Below are 21380 nucleotides of genomic sequence, written 5' to 3' on the forward strand. Positions count from 1 at the left end.
GCAACAAATGCTCAAGAAAAAATACTGCTAATTTACTCCCTTCGTCCAAGAATAAGTGTCTCAACTTTGTACTAACTTTAGTACAAAGTTGTACTAAACTTGAGACACTTATTTTGGGACGAAGGGAGTATAATATAAATAAAAACTATGTAAGCCATAAGCTACAAATGCTAAGAATGTCACATACGCAATAAAAAAAACTGATGTAACAAAGCAATTAAAGAGGAGAGAGCAATTTGATGACCCTGGAAATAATTTAAACAATGCCAAACATGTGGACCCACGCAAAAATACATACCAATCAATGCATTAGGCCCTTCCCTATAATACATGGTGTACATATGTTAAACATGCCATAAGAAATATTTTTTCTTTGCAATTAAGGAGGAGATAGAGCACTTTGGTGACCCAAAAAGAAACAATGCCTGCCATACGAACCTAGGCAAAATACTTAAATGAAGGAAACTTACTAATGCATGCAATAGTTTACTTGCTAAATAATTAAATGAAGGGACCTTAGCTACTACAACAAGTTAAGCACATATGCATTAGAGACTTTAGTTGCTAAATTCTTTGATGTGCCTAACACATCATCTAACCACCTATGCATTAGAAAAGGCCTTAGTGAGTTTAGTTGCTAAATAGTTAAATTAATGAAGCTTAGCTACAAAAACTAAGCACCAACGCATTGGGAGATTAGTTGCTAAGCTTATTGATGCACTTGGCACCTCACATAAACATCAATGCATTGAAAGAGGCCTAAGAGCATGGCTAATAATATAGCTAGCAGCTATATAAACAGTCATATCATTAAAAGTTAGCTTTACTATTATTAATTACACATATAATAGGGTTGGTTAAAAGATTAACTATAATGATAGGTTTTTTTGGCATCCGGAGCCCATTTTTTCTTCTCTATACTTCACATAGGCAAAAGTGCCATGCAAACTTGACAGTAACTCCCCCCTCCCCCTACTATACTTGCTCTAAGCAATTTGAATAGACTAGCACCATGCGAATACAAGACTTTCACCATCACTCGAATTACATGTTCCAATATGTAGTGTAAATCCAATCATCTCTCATACAAAACTCAAGTGATCATGTTGCGGACTTGCGGTTGGTTGAGCATGTTGGCTTTGTTTTCTTCATTATTTTTGTATGAACCCATAAAATTTCACAATAAAGGATGTGTGTGTACCTCTTTTCGGGAAAAGAACTCATGTAATTAAATAGAACTAGCAAAGTGGCCCGCTCTTCACACGGGCTAGTATTTAATATAGTTTGGTTGAAATAAGTTCATATTTACATGTTCTTTTGTGTTGGTCGTGAAGTGGTGATTTTGAGGATATAAGAGTTACCCCGTTAATGTTTTGCAGAAATATCTGAAGGCTATGTTGTTATTGAACTTTTTTAGTGCTATGTGCTAGAATCCATCGATTTGCCTGGCTTGACAATCCCGCTGATGTGTATTAGAGTATTTTATTTTTAGTATACTAATGTTTTCCTAAGAAGTATCATATGCATCAAGTTTGAGTCATATGGGTGATTTTGTAACGATTATAGTTTTTGTTCTATTTCCATCAAGTATATTTATGATGGATTTATCTTTAAAAAAGTTTACATCACCAAAAATTACATAATTTACACTAAAATAGGTATATGCAGTGTACTTTTTTCCCTAGATGATGTACATTAATCATAGGTGTTTTTATATTTCATACCTAGTTTTTTTTTTGAACAATTTATAGCTGATTATTTGTGCTGGTAGTAAAAAAAACTTTCGTACTTGAATGATTAGTTGGGATTTTAGCCCAACAGGCTCATGTAGATGCACATAGCGTTCAAGCATCTCTCACACTCCACAATCCACAGCTTCACACAGAGCTTAGTATTGCCAGATTCCTTTGTCCGATTTTTCTTTTCCTTCCTTCCTTCATTGACTCCCGGGTTGCCGCTGCTGGCTGATGTCTAGGTACTCATAGAACAAAGACACGCTCCATTTCTCCGTTGACTCCCAGATTGATTCCGCCGGCTGACGTCCAGCTACGCAAAGAGGAACGTCAGTGTTGTTGCTGATTCATTGTGGCCTTCTGGGCATGGATCTCATCTCCAGCCATCTTGGATCTAGACCGAGCCCATTCTCCAGAAGACACATCCACATTAGTGAAAGTCAAGGCCAGCCGACACATTGTCTTTGTCCTCCATAGCGGCTGCCATCTTCCGCCTGTAGGTCCAACTTTTCTCCCTTTCCTGTTTCATGTCATGTTTCCCCCTTCTTCTTATCCTTTTCATGTGTATGTACTGTTGAATATATGTAATTAAAGTAGTGAAAATATTAATTTGTTTACGCCTATCCGCTTTATTCGTGCTTGGGATTGACATTGGCGGTTGCCCCCGTACCCCTGTTCATATTCAAGCTCTCAATTATGTAATGGCCCTCAAATATCAAATAATATGTTAAGTATGAATGGGCTATTTTCATTGAATGTTGATGCACATTTCCGTCACTTCTGCATATCAGTAGACCATATCCATGCTGACATATCATGTTAGCTTTGATATGTTAGTTATTATTTTGAAGATAGTTTGTAGTATATAAATATTTCATGCATGTACTTATTCTCGTCCAATAGAAGGTGAGTAGCAACATTTTGTTGAAGAAGAACTATAGTAAAGGTGGTTTTTCCATACTAAAGGTGGTTTTTCCATGCCGTTGCATATTAATCTATATAATATTACCCTTAGTCCACCCCTTTATTGTGACTCTTCAGAATGGCACGTATAGTTCCCCATGTGTAAACACATTTTTAGACAGAGATAGGTCTAATTTTCTGATCTGTGGGTCTCACTTTCCCTTATTTTTTTCACCATACAATTGAATGAATAAATTAATTAAGGTAGTTTTTATTAGTGCCTAACCTTTCAGATTATGTTTTTGTACCACTCTGTATGTTGGTTGCTCTTGATCTTCAGTCGATTGACATACAACCAAGTAACAAAATGGCGATAGTAAGTTTTGAAGGTCAAATAGAAAGGTGTGTTGTTAATTTGTTTATGCTCCATTCACTTTTTTCTGGTCTTGGGACCAACATTGTAGTGTTAGGCCCCCTACAACTATTATTTTTTAATAAACTCCGAGAGACATGTTGTGATTTAATAATTGAATAAGAAAACATGTTTGATTGCATTCTATATATAAAATATAACAATGTCCAGATGCTCTTACTGTTGGTTGCACTATATAGAAAGCTTGAGGACTCAGATATCACACATATAGTTTTGTCAACGTTTGAAACCGATGAACTATTTCCACCAATTGTTACTCTACGAGTTGTTGCTATATATAAATATTGTTCTAAAGTAACAAATGCCATCCGCCTCATGCCTAGAAGGCCAGTACTCGGTGGCACCACCATCACCGTAATATTACAACAGCTGCTGCCCTCCACATACATCAACTGCCGTAGGATTCAAAACCTCCCGATGTGACTACTCCGGCGGCAACAACCTTGCGGTCAAGATCGTGGAAGTTGGTGGATCACAGGCTTGTACGTTTGGAGGCAACAGCCTGGTAGCCAGGATCGATGAAGCTAGTGGATCGGAGGTTTCGACATGGAATGAGAATAGTGGCCGGAGAAGAGTTTTTACTTCAAAGAAGGAGATCAGAAATGATGCCTTAAGCATAGGTTTTCTTTCTACAAATATAGACCTTGAGTTGATAGTTTTACTTTGTTGCTACTTTGATTAACTTTGAGGCAGTGGGCCTGAAGGAAGAAAACACCTATGTTAGGTGGTTAGGGTACGTGAGTACCTGAGGTGAGAGAGAGAGAGAGAGTACGTGGGCCCAGGTTGCATATTTAATCAGGATAACATTAGTCATGCTACTATGTATGTAGCCCAGGTCATGCATGTTGCTTTTTTAAAAATAAATTCCAAGCATGCACGTCACCTCACGTTTTTTTTAGAATCCACGTCGCCTCACGCTACAATATGAACGAAACATTTTTTAGCTAATTTTTTTGAACTGCACGTAATAGATCGAATAGTCGATTAATAATGTACGTACAGGCTAAGGACAATTACATTTTTTCTTTCTTTTTGAGATGGAGCGCTTCTCTTAGAGTGGTAATTTTTAGCTTAATTATCTTTTTTTCTAATTAATCCATCAAATACTTTTTATATATAACAATATATACTAGGCACCAACCTCCATATAAGTGCTGCATTTGCCTTCTGAACTAAAAAATAGGGTGAGTGAAATCTGTATTAGTACTTCGCTGCAGCTATACACTAAATATTTGGATGGACATGCTTGGAAGGTTAAATTAACACCACTTGAATCTGTAGAAATCCTGTTCATCAGAGTTATGAGCAGATATAACTACAGAATTGAATGGTAATAAATGTCTTCAAGAGAGCTTCTTATCTTCACTAAATGGTGAACAGCGAGCACACACTGCGTACATCCTCTGCAGTGCATGGTATTATAATAAATGTTACACGACGATGTGTCATGCAATACAACAAATAAAGTCATCTCCAAAAATTAACTTGTAATATTATGCACTATCAAGATAATATTATCACTACTATCATATGCATGATACTAACTTATGATGTGCTGACGGGATCATTGTCTGGATGCATGCATGGAATGATCATCTTCATAGTTCGTACAACAACATGTAGGTAACTTAGAGCATCTACAGCCGCGCGCCTTAGAGCATCTACAGCCGCGCGCTTTATATTATTCACTAACTGGTCACAAAAACTGACCCAACCGAAGCTCCCAAACGGGCCTCCAACGTCTGGGCTGACAAGCACCCCTCATATCTGTCCCAAATGTAGGGCGGAGATGAGCCAGCCCGGGCAACACCCGGGCAGGTCCGTCACATCAGCCCGGCCCACCGCTGGCCCACCCCGACCCCATAAAAAAACCGTCCGGCAAAAACCCTAACTCACTCCGCTCCGCTCCATTCCCAGACGCTCCCATTTCCACAATCCGCTAAATCCCTAGCGCCGGCAAGCATGTCCAGCACCGGCAGCTACTCCGACGGCAGCTCCTGATACGAGGAGGAGCTAGCGTTCCGTATCGCGCTCGAGCGCTCGCAGTTTGATACAGGCAGCAACTCCGGGTCCGGTGCGACGCCACCTGCCGCCCGTCGCCGCAGCGCCAACGCCGGCGCCGACCCTTCCCGCCCCACGAGCTAATCTGCGAGGCCTGCCCGATCTGCTCCTCCCGCCCGACGGCCTCCTCCACCTCCGGCCGCTGCTCCACGCGGGCAGCGCTGGGTTCTATAGTGCCCGCTCCGCTGACGCCGCGGATGCGGACTCCGGAGTCGGAGGCACATTCCGCCCGCCGCGAGAGGCAGAGGGCAAGGAAGATGGCGGGCGGGTCCGACGCGCCTGCGCAGTCCACCTGCCGCCGCTGGGTTCCCAACGAGGAGGACCGCCTCCTCGAGTGGGTGTGCCGCCGGTCACTTACTGAGGCGGAGATGAAGACCCGACGACTCCGGAGGATCAATGCCAAGAAGCTCCGGCTCGGCATTGAGCAATCCAAGCGGGAGGCGGCGGAGGCAGCGGCAGAGCAGCGAGGGTGGCCAAGCTCAAGCGCAAGCAAGACATCGTGGTCCGACGCTTGCAAAGCTACATCGTCATCTCCGGTTCCTCCGATGATGATGGGCCCGATGGCTCTGACGTGGACCCACCTCCTGCCGCGGACTCCTACAACTGCACCGGCGACCAGAAGGGCAAAGGGCTGGCAAGGAAGTGCTGAAACTCGCCCTCTCCTGTTTATAATCTAGTTATAGTATGTATTTACAATGTATCGGATTGTTGAACTATGTGACTTACCCATTTGGTGATCTTTTGGGTGATGTTTATGTGAATTATGCCCATTTCGTATCAGTTTATATGTTTGTTTCATGTTAATTTTGATCGTTTCGTGATCTACATACTAGTTGCATGAATTTGTATGGATATAGGGTTCGAAATATGAGATACGCGGGTGTGGAGGCCCGAATTTAGAGAGTGCCCGGTGAATATCCACGGGCATGCACGGACGCATCCGCGGACATATAGGGCTCCGGATTTGCCAACTCCGCCTGTAGATGCTCTTACATTGATTGAGCTAGCCCTTTTTTTCTTTCAATTAATACAGCGTAACCAGATTGATGGATGAGCAAGCAGTATACTACGCACAGGCAAGGGCGTTACTGTTCAGTGGATGCCGTGGATTCCAGGGAGGGTGAAGTGAAGGATTTGACGGCACAGAAGGCGGGTATTGAAGGCCGCAAGTACTTATTACCTAACTAATTTACTGTTATGTGGTCATGTGCATGCGGATGCAACGGAACCTGGTAGTATGCATGCAAAGGGGAGCTAGGCATGGTAATTGGTAAATACAGAGTAGGGAGTTTTGGAGCTCGGCCTCCACGGCGGCCAGTTTTTTTAAAAAAAAAATCAAAATTCAAACTTCTCAGTCTAAAAAGAAGATCTGAAAAATTGAACAAATATACAAGGATAAGATGTATATATGTGTAAAATTTCAGGATGAAATGCGAGTTGTGCAAAAAAAAAACATGGACTTTGAGGATGAATAGTGCATGTACTAAAAAGCTACAGATTTATATTTTTGTGTAGCACTCATTTTACTTATTTCTTCCAAAAAAATTACAAACTTGTACATTATATCTTTAACTATATGTGTATGTTTTTTTCAAATTCGGCTTCCATGGAGGTCAACCTCCATTCAGCATTTTCAGTAAATACATGTGTATGTATAGAACCTTCTGTGAATCCAATATAAGGTGAAAACCACATGAATACTATGTTTGGTTTTTAAAATCTTTTTGAAGACCTTTCTACCTAGAGAATCTTATTTCATCGCTTTTCAAAATTCGTTCATATATTTCTGACAGCAAAAACCATTTTATGATAAATGAATGTTCATCTAGGGTAAAAAAATACCATATTGTCTCAATAAATTGACAAATCTTCTTTCCTAGTTGACAATATTTTTTATACTGATCTAGAAACATAGACCCATTATTCTAGTAATTGATTTATTTAGGCTTCCTCTGGTTTGTAGGAATTCTATAGGGTAGGAATAATATAGGAAATTTTCCTTTAGAGCCCTTTGGTCTGTAGGAGTGGATTCCTATTCCTATGTAGGATTGATTCATATCCTTCACATTTCAAAACAAGAAAAAACATTAGCTAATTCCTCTTGAAATATAGTAGCCTATGAATCAAATGACATCTCTTCTACTGTAGGAACTGAGACACATGCCATGTTATTTCCTAGGACTTCCGTATTTTTATGATATTCCTATCCTATGAGCCAAAGGAAACCTTAGAGGGAAAATAATAATATGAGCTATTAGAATTCAAAGAAATATAGTGGAATCTTGCATGGATCTCAAGGTCGGATCGTTTGTTCTTTATGTTAAAATATGCTTAAATAGTATGTTCAAGATGTTCAATATTCTATTAATATATTATTTCTATGTTTCAAGCTTGTAATTATTTTGGAAGGGATCACTAATTATTGTTAACATAACTTTAAATTCTCCCGCATAAAACACATGAGTTTTACTTATAATTTTGCGTGTCTATAGAAAAACACCAGTAAAATAATTTAGGTTTCTAAGATTCTTTTTACTCTTTAAAACACAGTTTCATGGAATTTTTAACAAAATATGTTCTCCACAGGAACCTACTGGCTCATGCACCCAGTTAGAAAATTTGTTTACATAGAATTATGAGAAAATTCATGAAACCATGTAAGTATATTGTCGATGATGTATCGTGAACTTCCTAATTTTATGCAAGAAATATGCGCATTTGGGGTTTCTAAGAGGAAACAGTACAGTATGCAAAAAAATCGAAATGGAGGCATAAGCTTTGCCTCATCTATTAATTAAGAGGAAAATAGAGTTTGTTTGTTCTACAACCAACCCTCATACATCGCATGGCGATTCCTCACACACTATGATTGCCCCTAGTTTCTAAGCCCGTGCGGTGCTCCAAAGTTTATCTGCGATTAGACTGATGTTGAGCAAGATCGTTGGCGGATAGTCCATAATTAGGAGTGACGCCGAACTATACTAGTGATATACAATTTGAAAAATATCTTATTCAATTATATTATTCTCCCATTTGCATCAGCAGGTGCAAACAACCCTGATATTGTTGTGTAAAGTTCAGATGAACTAGGACAAAACATGTGACACAGAGTACATGAAACTGAAAAGAAAGGTAGGCCGATAACAAGATGTGAAAAATGAATATACACCTACGACTATGTTCTAGTTTTCCACAACAAATGCCTTGGAGAAGAGGATAGACACACACGTCGATGTCTTTGGCTCAATATTTTAATGGTAGGATAAGAATTTTCATCCTTGATGTGGGATCCAACCGATCAAGGGTAGTAAGGGAGTCCTGAATTAAGGGGTCCTCGGACGGTCAGACTATGTAGCGTGGTCCGGACTGTTGGACCATGAAGATACAAGACAGAAGACTCTCTCCCGTGTCCAGATGGAACTCTCCTTGGCGTGGAAGACAAGCTTGGCGCCCGGATATGAAGATTCATTTCTCTGTAACCGACTTTGTACAACCCTAGTCCCCTCCGGTGTCTATATAAACCGGAAGGCTTAGTCCGTAGAGGCAATCATAATCATAATTATACATGCTAGACTTCTAGGGTTTTAGCCATTACGATCTCAAGGTAGATCAACTCTTGTAATACTCATATCCATCAAGATCAATCAAGCAGGAAGTAGGGTATTACCTCCATAGAGAGGGCCCGAACCTGGATAAACATCGTATCCCCCGCCTCCTGTTACCATCAACCTCAGACGCACAGTTCGGGACCCCCTATCTGAGATCGCCGGTTTTGACACCGACATTGGTGCTTTCATTGAGAGTTCCGCTGCGTCGTCGCCAAAAGGTTTGATGACTCCGTCAATCATCTACAACAATGCAGTCCAGGGGGAGGTTTTCCTCCCCGGGCAGATCTTCGTATTCGGCGGCTTCACACTACGGGCCAACTCGCTTGGCCATCTAGAGCAGATCGACAGCTACGCCCCTGGCCATCAGGCCAGGTTTGGAAGCTTGAATTATGTTGCCGATATCCGCGGAGACTTGATCTTCGACGGATTCGAGCCCATGGCAGCTACTCCCTGCCACCATGATGAACATGACCTAAATCTTTCATCAGACCGTGCCCAGGGGACAACACCTGTAACTGCTATGGCCTTGGATCTGGAGCAGATTGCGTCGTCCGAGGACGGGAAGCTTAACCCCGCCGCGGAAGCCGCAGACTCAGCGGCGTTAGAGCCGCACACAGATCCAACCTCGAGCGGGGCCTGTGTCACCGGAACCTCGGATTCGTCTCCGGCCATTAGTTTCGAACCGCGTGCATCCGCTCCCATCGAACCTGATCGGGCGCCGATCGTTGAATTCAGCTCCGCGGACATCTTCCGGCACTCACCTTTAGGCGATGTGCTAAACTCATTAAAAACCCTCTCCTTATCAGGGGACTCTCAGTCGAACTATATCTGGTTTGGATTGGAAGCTGATGACGGAGAACTCCGCTTCCCACCCACCACCCACTTCATGGCCACTGTCGACGACTTAACCAACGTGCTCGATTACGGCTCCGAAGACATCGACGGTATGGACGCCGATGCCGGAGAGGAGCAGGCACAAAAACCAGCGCCTATAGAGCGCTGGATAGCCATCTCCTCGTATGACGTATACATGGTGGATACACCCAAAGAGAACAACGGTGACAATGAAAAGGATCCAGTCGAGGAAAGGCCTCCTGAGATACAGCCAAAACGCCAACGTCAACGGCGCTGCTCTAAACCACGCCGTTGAAAAAACAGCAATACCGGCACAGGAGAAAATAATACTCCGGACGATGCCGAGGACAACGAAGACCCCGTTGAGCCAACCTCCGAACAGAACGAACGGGAAGATGGGCGAGTTAGCCCTGATGAACGGGCCATGAATGAAGACTCGAAGGACAGTAACTACCTTCCGCTCTCTGAGGACGAGGTGAGCCTCGGCAACGAGGATTTAATCGTGCCTGAGGAACCTCTCAAGCAGGAGCACTTTAAGCGCCAGCTAATAGCCACTGCAAGGAGCCTGAAAAAGAAGCAGCAACAACTTCAAGCTGATCAAGATCTGCTCAATGATAGATGGACTAATGTCCTAGCAGCCGAAGAATACGGCCTCGAGCGTCCAACCAAAAGTTACCCGAAGTGCAAATTGTTACCCCAATTCGATGACGAGGCGTTGGAGCCCGTCCTACTAGCGCATAATGCGGCTGACCGACCACCACATGGTCGGGACAAAGCGGCAACTCAAGCTGAACACCAGCCCATACCTCGCGGTAAGGGCAGAGACATATCAGCTCGGGGTCATACATATGACCTGCGGTAGGACCTAAACAACAGAGCAGGTTAGACCAGATCGATCTACAGATCATGGGGACGTGCCCGGATGCGCAACGACGGCCATCTAGCCGGACATGACAAACACAACCACTCCCGGGTCAAGCACCGCAGACGAACTCCATCCGAGCTACGTCGCGACGTGGCCCGACATAGAGGCGCCGCACACCCCCTTTGCTTCACTGATGAAGTAATGGAACACGAATTCTCGAAAGGGTTTAAACCCATGAATATCGACCCATATGATGAAACAACAGACTCCACAGTATGGATTGAAGATTTCCTCCTCCATATCCACAAGGCCCGCGGTGATGACATCCACGCCATCAAATACCTCCCACTAAAACTAAAGGGGCCAGTGCGGCACTGGCTGAACATCCTCCCTAAGAACTCCATCGGCAGCTGGGAGGACTTGGAAGACGCCTTCTGCAATAACTTCCAAGGTACATATGTTCGGCCTCCGGACGCCGATGACCTAAGAGCATCTCCAGCCCTTGAGCCCCCCAAGAGGCATTTTTTTGCCACCTGGGGGGCTGCCGGCGAGAATTTTAGACTGAGTATGAAAAACTCTCCAGCCGTTGAGCCTCCCAAGTGAGGTCGTCGTCATCACCGCGCCCGCGCATGGCCGCCACCATGCCGCCCCGTCCGCCCCCGCTCCTGCTGCTCGCGGCCGGACCTGTTGCCCGCGCCTAGCCGTCCGAGACCGCGCCTTGTCGCCACTGCACCGCCCCGTCCACGCCCGCGCCGGCTGCTCACGGCCGGACCTGGCCGCGCCTGCTGCTCGCTCGCGCTGCCCCGTCCGAGACCGTGCCGGATGCCACCGCACCGCCCCGTCCACGCCTGCGCCGGCAATGCTCGCGCCCGCGCCTAGCCGCCACCGCGTCGTCCCGTCCGAGGCCGCGCCGGCTGGCACAGGACCAAGGTGGGGGTGACGCGTGGGCGCTCTTCCGAGCCTGCGACAAGGACGGCGAGGAGGAGGAGGAGGAAGGGGGCGCCAAGATCGCCATTGCCGGTCTCGGGCAGCGAGTAGTTCGTGAGCGGGGAGTCATGTGCTCTGCCCGGCCGCTAGCTTCGACCCGGCCACGCTCCCGCCCGGTCACGAGCTTGCTCGCCCTCGGAGTTTCTCACCCTGGAGTCCATCACCCTCACCCCGTCCAGGAGCTCCGCTCCGTTCCATCGAGGGCGGCCACGACACGCAGGGCGAGCACGGCGAGCAGGCGGGGAGGCAAGTGCATGGTGGGGAGAGAGAAGAGGCAAGCGCGTGGAGGGAGCACGTGGGTGGGCCAGCGCCCACAAAGTGAGTTATTAACAGGAGAGAGACGCTAGCTGGTGGGCCAGCGCCCACAAAAGGCGAGATTAGGCCTCCCAGGAGCCCCCCGGTGCGCTGGGTGTGGTATGGGGTTGCCGGCGGGAATTTTTGCTCTTACCAGCGAAAAACAGCGAGTTGGGGGCCTGACTGGGGCAGTTTTTGCCCGTCGGCGTCCAAGAAGTGGCTTGGGGAGGCTTCTTGGGGGGACTAGTGGATATGCTCTAAGTCACATCATCCAGCAGCCCGAGGAGTCTGCCAGGAAGCTCTGGACTAGGTTCTTAATAAAAAGAATCAAATTGTCGATTGTCCGGACGCCGAAGCCCTCGCGGCCTTTAAACATAGCGTTGGAGATGAATGGCTCGCCCGCCACCTTGGTCAAGAAAAATCAAGATCCATGGATTCCCTTACCACTCTGATGACCCGTTTTTGCGCGGGAGAAGACAGCTGGCTCGTAGAAGCAACAATACCGTTGATCCGGGTACTTCCAAAGTTCGAGACGGCAACGGCAAGCCACGACACAATAAACACAAGGCGTCACAATAACAATGAAGGAACGCAAGACACATCGGTCAATGCCAGATTTAGTGGTTCCAAACCTGGTCAACGAAAAAAGCCATTCAAGGAAAACAGAGACGGACCATCCAATTTAGACAAGATACTGGATCGGCCCTGCCAAATTCATGGCACCCCGTTAAACCAGCCAATCTCACCAACATGAGTTGTTGGGTTTTTACACAAGTCGGCAAGCTTAATGCCAAACACAAGGTGAAGGGGCCGCCCAGTGATAGTGATGACGAAGAGACTCGCCAGCTGAACACCGGGGGTCAGAAGCAATTCCCCCCTGAAGTAAAGATAGTGAACATGGTATACGTGATGCACATCCCTACATGGGACTACAAGCGCACGCTACGAGACGCTGGCGCCATAGAGACAGCCACCCCAAAATTAAGCCAATGGGTGACCCGCCCGATCACTTCTGATTGCAAGGACCACCTGTCGTGGTTCTAAGTCTGACAGTAGTGTAGGGGGGTACTAAGGATAGGCAAGATCCTAGCTATGGAGTAGTTGTACACATGAGGGTTTAACGAGTTCAGGCCCTTCTCAGAGGAAGTAACAGCTCTACGTCTCGGTGCCCGGAGGCGGTCGACTGGATTATGTGTGTGAGAGTTACAATGATGCGAATCCTTCTGCTAGTGGAGGGGGGTGGCTTATATAGAGGACGCCAAGACCCCAGCCAGCCCACGTAGCAGAGGGCTTAAAGTACATTAAGGCCAGGCGTTACTGGTAACGCCTTACATAAAGTGTCATCATGACCATAAAGACTACTTAATTACAGACCGTTTGGATATAGAGTGGCTTTGGAACTCCTGGTGGTCGAGTGAGTATTCATGGTCGAGTGTCTTCAAGTCCGTCGAGTGGAATCCCTCTAGGTCGACTGGAAGACGATTTCTTCTAAAGATGTCCTTGGGGAGGGTACCTTGGACAGGTCCATGACCCTACCCTAGGTACATGACTTCATCATTAGCCGCCGAATGGATCGAGGTTTGAGTGAGGAAGGAGTTGATAATCTTTCCGACCTGTTTTGTGGTGCTGTGAATGTGTTTTACTCTGGATCAATGACTTTTTAGCGAAGGCGTCAACTTCTCTTTCAATCGCCTTGATCCATTCTTCATATCTGTCGAGTGAACTTTATGAACTTGGAGATTTCTGACCGACGGATCACAGGAGATCTTCCGTCGGACGAGTTTCCCTGCGGTTAGCGGATTTAGTGGGATCCAAATTTCGGGAAGCACGCGAAGCGGAGAAGGCCGCGGTACTCGGATGGGATAAGGCAGAGACGCCTTGATTTCCGTGCTGCCTTTTTCGCCACGTATCGCTCGCGCGACTATTTCGGGATTTGACAGGATTGCCCGGGCCTACCAGTCAGCCACTCGTAAGCGACTCCATATAAGGCACCGGGCGGAGGTTTTTGAACAGTGCTCCCTCATTTTCCCCTCCCCCGTCTTCAGATTCATCCGCTGCGCTTGCTATTTGTTCAGCGCCGCTGCTCCTTACCAGCCTCGTCGGCGACAATGGTGAAGGAGAAGACGGCAGCTTTGGAGCGGGCGAAGAAGGCGACGGCGAAGGCGAAGGGGAGAGCGACCAGTCGGGGTGGATCCTCGTTGCGGTCCCGCCTTCCGCAAGGTTGGATCCAGGGGGATTGGATCTGCTCGACCATCACCCAGAAGGATCTCGACGACCTGGCCAACGAAGGGCTGGTCGAGCACGGGGCAGCTAGGCTTCTAGGGACGAAGTGGCAGCCACAGCTTCAGGAGGGTGAGTGTGTCCTCTTAGCGACCCATGTCAATTGTGGGTTTTCTCTGCCGCCGCATCTTTTCTTTCGGGGGTTTCTGAACTTCATCGGGGCACAGCTCCATCACTTCACACCCAATTCCATTGCCTATCTCGCCGCTTTCGTGTCTTTGTGCGAAAACTTCTTGGGTTGTCGGCCGCACTGGGGCCTTTTCAAGCACATATTCACTTGTCGCTCTCAGACGGTGAAAAAGGCTAATTTGAATGACGAGAGAACCCAAGTAATCCAGATGTGCGGGGATCTTGGGGTCCAGATGAGGAGTAAGAGTGCTTTTCCAGCTATGACCCTTCCCGAGTCAGTTAGAGGGTGGCAGTCGACCTGGTTCTATTGCCAAGACCAGTCGATGCCAGGGCAGTCATATGGGCTCCCTCCCTTCTCCATGAGTCGAGTGAACAAGCCGTCTTCTTTGAAAGTGCTACCGGAGGAGAAGGCTCAGGTTAAAATGTTGATGGAGCGTGTAGTCCAACTCATTCGCGACGGTGTGACTGGCATGGATCTTCTGGAGGTTTTCCTTCGACGACGCATCTAGCCACTCCAGTACCGGGGCCACCCGATGTGGTTGTACTCTTGTACTGAAGACACCACTCGGGTCCACCCAGAGGAGGTCGACGATGTCACACTGGAGAGGTGGATGACTGCCATCACAGGTGTAACGCCCTCGATGCGGCTATATCTCCCACGTGTCGAAGCACGACTTAGAGGCATAACCGCATTGAAAGCAATGTCACAAGTGAGGTAATCTTCACACAACCCATGTAATACATAAGGGAAAGAGATACATAGTTGGCTTACAATCGCCACTTCACACAATTACATGAATAAAGCATTACATCATACAGATACAATCAAGGTCCGACTACGGAACCAAAATAAAAGAAGAACCCCAAATGCGACAAAGGTCCCCGATCGACCCCAACTGGGCTCCACTACTGATCAACTAGAACGGAAACAACACAAAGGACAAAATCTTCATCGAGCTCCTCCTGAGCTTGGTTGCGTCACCTGCTCGGTAACATAGGCACCTGCAAACTGGTTTTGGAAGTATCTGGTGAGCCACGGGGACTCAGCAATCTCGCACCCGCGAGATCAAGACTATTTAAGCTTATAGGAAGGATGGAGTAATGAGGTGGAGCTGCAGCAAGCGACTAGCATATATGGTGGCTACAATCGCAAAAGAGAGCGAGAAGAGAGGGCAAAGCACGGTCGATAAAAGTATGATCAAGAAGTGATCCTATAGCAACCTACGTCAAGCATAACTCCAACACCGTGTTCACTTCCCGGACTCCGCCGGAAAGAGACCATCACGGTTACACACACGGTTGATGTATTTTAATTAAGGTCAACTTCGGGTTTTCTACAACCGGACGTTAACAAATTCCCATCTGCCCATAACCGCGGGCACGGCTTTCGAAAGATAATACCCTGCAGGGGTGTCCCAACTTAGCCCATCACAAGCTCTCACGGTCAACGAAGGAATAGACCCCCACCCGAGACGTTCCGATCAGACTCGGTATCCCGGTACAACAAGACATTTCGACAGGGTAAAACTAAACCAGCAACACCGCCCGAATGTGCCGACAAATCCCGATAGGAGCTGCACATATCTCTTTCTCAGGGCACACTCAGATTGTCCAAGGTACGGGTAGGCCAACCCAGAGTTGCCCCTGGTGGCCACCGGCAGCTGACAGGTTGGACCAACACTCAGAGGAGCACTGGCCCGGGGGGGTAAAATAATGATGACCCTTGAGTCTGCAGAACCCAAGGGAAAGAAAAGGCTAGGTGGCAAATGGTAAAACCAAGGTTGGGCATTGCTGGAAGAGCTTTACTTAAGGCGAACTGTCAAGGGGTTCCCATTATAGCCCAACCGCGTAAGGGACGCAAAATCCGGGAACATAACACCGATATGACGGAAACTAGGGCGGCAAGAGTGGAACAAAACACCAGGCATAAGGCCGAACCTTCCACCCTTTACCAAGTATATAGATGCATTAATTAAGTAAGATATATTGTGATATCCCAACAAGTAAACATGTTCCAACAAGGAACAACATCTCCATGTTCCAACAAGGAACAAACTTCGATCTTCACCTGCAACTAACAACGCTATAAGAGGGGCTGAGCAAAGCGGTAACATAGCCAATCAACGGTTTGCTAGGACATGGTGGGTTAGAGGTTTGACATGGCAATTTGGGAGGCTGACAAGCAAATGGTAGGCATCGTAGCATTGGCAAAGCAAAAGAGCGAGTAAACTAGCATAGCAAAGATAGTAGTGATTTCGAGGGTATGATCATCTTGCCTGAAATCCCGCAAGGAAGAAGAACGAATCCAAGAAGAAGACAAACGGTCGTAGACGAACAAATCCTCACAACTTCGGAACGAAACCGAAGCTAACGAGAGAAGCAACCCGGAAAGAAACAAACAACATAGTAAACACACAAGCATAAACAAGTCATGATGCACAAACAAGTATGATGCATGTCCGGTTTAATGAGGCATGGCATGGCAAAATGCAACAAACTATCTTACAAATTAAGTGGAGCTCAATATGCAACGGAGTTGCATATTGACGAAACACCACATCAATTATTTAGTTCTCTCTCGGTTATGCTATCCAACAATATTAACTGTTGTTAAACATGGCAAGAGGTGAGGCATAATTAAACTAACAATACCATCTAAACAATTTAAATGGGGCCGGATATAAAAACAACAAATCCGGTAAATCCCCATATGCATTTAGCAATTTAAAGCAACACCAATTTTAAGCATTTTAATTGTTATTATCATGATGCGGATGACATATGCAAGTTTTATGCATTTTTTTATGAAAATGTTGACATAAGCATGTTAAGGAGCATTTGGTCACCATGGCGGAACGAAAGGGGTGCCACGGCAACGATAACGAAAATGGCGCCACGGCAACGATAACGAAAATGGTGCCACGGCAACATTCCGATGATCCGATAACTCATTGAGATACCGGTGCAAAAGAGCAAGTGTGCGGATGTGCGAAACATGCAGAAGATGGTGGGGTGATCCCGTCTACCGGGTTCCCACGGGATAGTGGCATGGAAACGAGTGACAAACGGACACGATGCAAAAACGGGCATCTCATACAACATGCATTCGGTCCACGAACATCGTCTCGGTGTTATACCTTCGAAGCGTGCATTTTGGGCGGATCGAGTTCGTAGAGGGAAGTAGACATTCACGGGTCGACGGTAGTGGTACATCTCGTAGACGTTCACGGGTCGTCGTGGAGGTAGTGGTACACGTTTGTTTTTTGGAGAGGTACTTGACGAATCCAACATCTTCGGGGCGATGGTAGTGGTTCACGGACGTTGTGGTACTTGTCGGTCCGGTCTTGGTGTAGATGTACAAGGCAAACGTAGTGGCACTAAGCGCCGGTCGTGGAGGGACTTGCCGAAATCCACAGAGCCGGTGTGCTTGTTCAGGCGTCGGTCTTGCTGGAGGGGGTACTTGGTGAATCCGCCTAGTCGCACACGGGTCATAGTGGTACTAGGCAAAATCCACGGGGGTGGTCTTGGCGTGCAGCGAACAACAGCACAGGAAAGCAAGGCATGGCCGAAGGTGAGGTTGCAGCGGCCTTGGGCATGAACTCCAGCGACGAGAGCCGGTGGGGACGCGGGGTGAAGAGGATGGCTGCGGCGCGAGGTCGCGGGAAACCGAGACGATGCAGGTCGGCGATGCAGCAGGAGAGGCGAAGGCGATCTTGCTGCCGAGGCGACCATGGCATCAGCAGGGGCCGACGGGAGGCCGGGGCGCCGGAGATGCTGATGGGGAGGCGCAGCTGCGAAGCGGGGACTCGGGAGTAGAGGAGGAAGACGCGGCACTGGCGAACAAAGGCGGGCAGCAGAGACGAAGCCTGGTGCAGCGACCGACTCTGGACCGGGAGCTCCTCTCCCGATCTGGAGTGCGAGGGGGCGAGGGGCTTGGCCGGCGGCGCGGCTTGGGTGCAGCTCCGGCGAGGGCTTGAGGCCTCTGGGGAGAAGGCGCATGGGAGCTCGCTACCCTCTCTCTCTGGCGGCGTCAGGAGGAAGGGGGGGATCGAGGGGAGTGGCCACGGGAGCGAGGGGGGGTCGAGGCTGCGCGTGGGGATCGGGCACGGGGTAGCGGCGCTGGAGGAGAACGAGGGAGAGATGGAGACCGATGGGAGTCGGGCTAGGGTTAGGTGCTGGGGCCGGCTGGGCCGGATGGGCCGGCCTGGGAGGCCGATGCCCTGGTGGGTGCTTCTGCTGCTGGGCTGCTCTGCTTCTTTTTTTTCCTTTTTCGTTTTTCTTCAGACAGAAAACAAAAGGAAAACCAGAGGGGAATTTGGGAGGATTTAGAAAGATGTGACAAAATTCTCAAGGTCCTGAATTTGCGTAGTATTCAATAAAACTGATTTGGGAAATTTTAAAGGCCAAAAAATATTCCAAGTTTGAATTAGGTTCCAACTTGAAGCATTTTTTATCCCAACCAAACCAGCTCCAAAATAGGTGAAACTTGGCAGGGAGGTGAGTGGCATGATGCTTGAATTGTGAGGGAGAGATGAACATTAAAGGAGGAGTGAAAAATGGTACTTGCCAAATAGAAGCAAGAGAAGGAGGGGAGGGGTGATGCAAGGGGTGATCATGCATGAAACACACAATGCACATGATGAGCATGATGAAATGCAACATGATGCAAGGATGAATGCAACGAACAAAACAAATCACACGACGAATCTCGGAATAGCTGGAAGTCTTCTGGAGCGTTGGTCTCGGGGCGTTACAACACTCCACCACTACAAGAGGATCTCGTCCCGAGATCTAGAATGGCACCGGATGGAAAACGGAAGAGAAAAAGAAAGGTAAAACTAAGTTGCTTCTTTGACCAACGAGTGAAACCATGAACCTTGAGAGGTTGAGCAATTTAAAGGAAAGAGTACAACAGAGATGAACGAGATTGCAAACAATCCGTTAGAAAAAAGGAACAAGGAACATTACGAGGACTTGAAGGTTGCAAAGACACGAACCAAGAGTTTAATGGACAAGATAGAATTCGAAACCACTCCGGTTAAAACAAGATGAGAGGGGAAGAATTCGGGCAGTACTCCGGTTGAACATGGAAGGAATAGAACATGAACTTGAGAAGATGGGATGTTACTTGATGAAATCAACAACACACTGCCTCCGGAACTATTGAAAGAATGGCACAATGGGTAAGAAGGATTTCAGACAGCGGTCCGGTTGAAAGAGAGGCAAAACTTGATAAGATAAAAGAACTTGAATGAGAACACACCGGTTAAATGGATAAGCAAGAAAATAACATGATCTTGACAAAACGATGTGATGGGTGAAGAGAGCAACATCACAATGCCTCTGTAACAAAAGAAATAATAGAAGATATATCATTGGAATAACAGAATGGAGAAGAAAATGCCAACTTCTGCCACAAATGAGTTTGGAAAGCATCCTTGCAAAGAAGAATTGAACGGAGTTGTTGGAAAATCAACAACGAAAAGCACAAGCTTGTAGTGGGCTTATGGAAAACATCTCAAAATTATGAGGTGACAACTGGCCACTAACGGAAAACAATTGCTTGCTTGAGATCAACGAAGAGATGAAAACTTCTTCCACCAAGATGATAAAGAGATAACTTGGATCATTGGCAAGCACCACAAATAGCAACATTCCAATGGAAGGCTTTTAGGTGAAATATGACACAAGATAACTCCAACAACGAGGTTGATGGATTTAAAAATAACTCATTCTTAACAACATGTGAATCATGGAACATGAACTCACATTATCAAGAATGACATAATACCACCTCCAAAATATGGTAGAAAGAATTGCACTCCAGATTACCATATGAAGAAAGCTTGAGCTCCTTAGGAAAGAATCTCGATGAAAACTTTGAGAAGGGAATTAAATCCTTGATGAACCATCATGTAGAACCTCCATGAAGAACTCCGGTAAACAAAAGGAATGAAAAGAAAGAGAAATTGAAAACACAAGGTGAATCCTTGCAATGATTTAGATGGATCTCCGTGATAATTAGAGCTTGGAACTCCGGGAAAAAGAGAAGATGAAACAAATGAAACCAAGAATTTTAAGGGCCTCCGGAATAAAGAATTAATCACTTGGATGAACAAGAATAAGAATTATGTTATGCTTATCCTTCACCAATTAAATTGATGACAATCAACGGATTTGGCATACTACTTATTCTCGTAGAAAGGATTAAAAGAGATATATCAAAACTTGAGAAGGTCTTCAACGAACCACCGGTAGAATTGAAATAACAAATACATAAATATGATGAACAAGGAAGAGAGATCTTGAAAGAACCCCCGTAAGAATTGAAATTGAACGTAGCAAATGCACAAATCACCGGGAAGAATTGCAAAATGAATGAAGATACTTTAGGGTATTTAGATACATGAGAACGAAGAGATCAAGAACTGATTAGAGGATATTCGATTGATGCACCGGCAAGATAGGAGAATGATAACTGACAGCTGAGAATGAATAAACCTGAATTGATGGACTCCGGATGACAAACTGAGAAGACTCTTGAATATCTCCTGATGGGTGAAAAAGATTCTCACAATCGAAAACAATTATGAGAGGATGGCAACAAGCTAGCACCATGAATCTTGAAGAGAATAGAGCAAGATTAAAGAGAAACTCTTCTTCGGTCTTCAAATGATGAGAATGACAACGAGAAACACCACCAAGAATTATTGAGGCACACCGGAAGAATCAAAAGCGAAGAGGTTGAGCCAACGATGAAAGAATTTGAAAGATCAAGGAGAAAGGCATTTGACTGATGATAACTCAATGTTACGTCAAACTTGGAAAAGAATTTGAGAGTAACGCCAGGAAAATAAGAAGAGTCAGGTAAGATCCTGGAAAAAGACCTGTGGGTTAGGGCCCACTAAAAGGATACACCGTTGAACGATTGATTGAAATAGATATTGCACCGGTAGAATTAAATGACTTGAATGAGATAATAATCTCCAAATAGCTTGAACGGATTGAGAATGGAAACACGAATCTTCTGAGATATCTTGAGCACTCCGAATAAGAATAGAGAGAGATGAACAATTATGAGAGGCACCAGCATGGGATAGCAATGAAATACAGAAAAGAATATGATCAACCCCGAAAGCTTGAATTGACAACACCGGAGAAGAAAAGGAATGAAGAATGATGAACTTGAAGCTCCATTAGAATCTTCATGAGAATCACCGGATAAGAACATT

The sequence above is a fragment of the Triticum dicoccoides genome, chromosome 6B (assembly GCF_002162155.2).
Source record: "Triticum dicoccoides isolate Atlit2015 ecotype Zavitan chromosome 6B, WEW_v2.0, whole genome shotgun sequence".
Classification (NCBI taxonomy): domain Eukaryota; kingdom Viridiplantae; phylum Streptophyta; class Magnoliopsida; order Poales; family Poaceae; genus Triticum; species Triticum dicoccoides.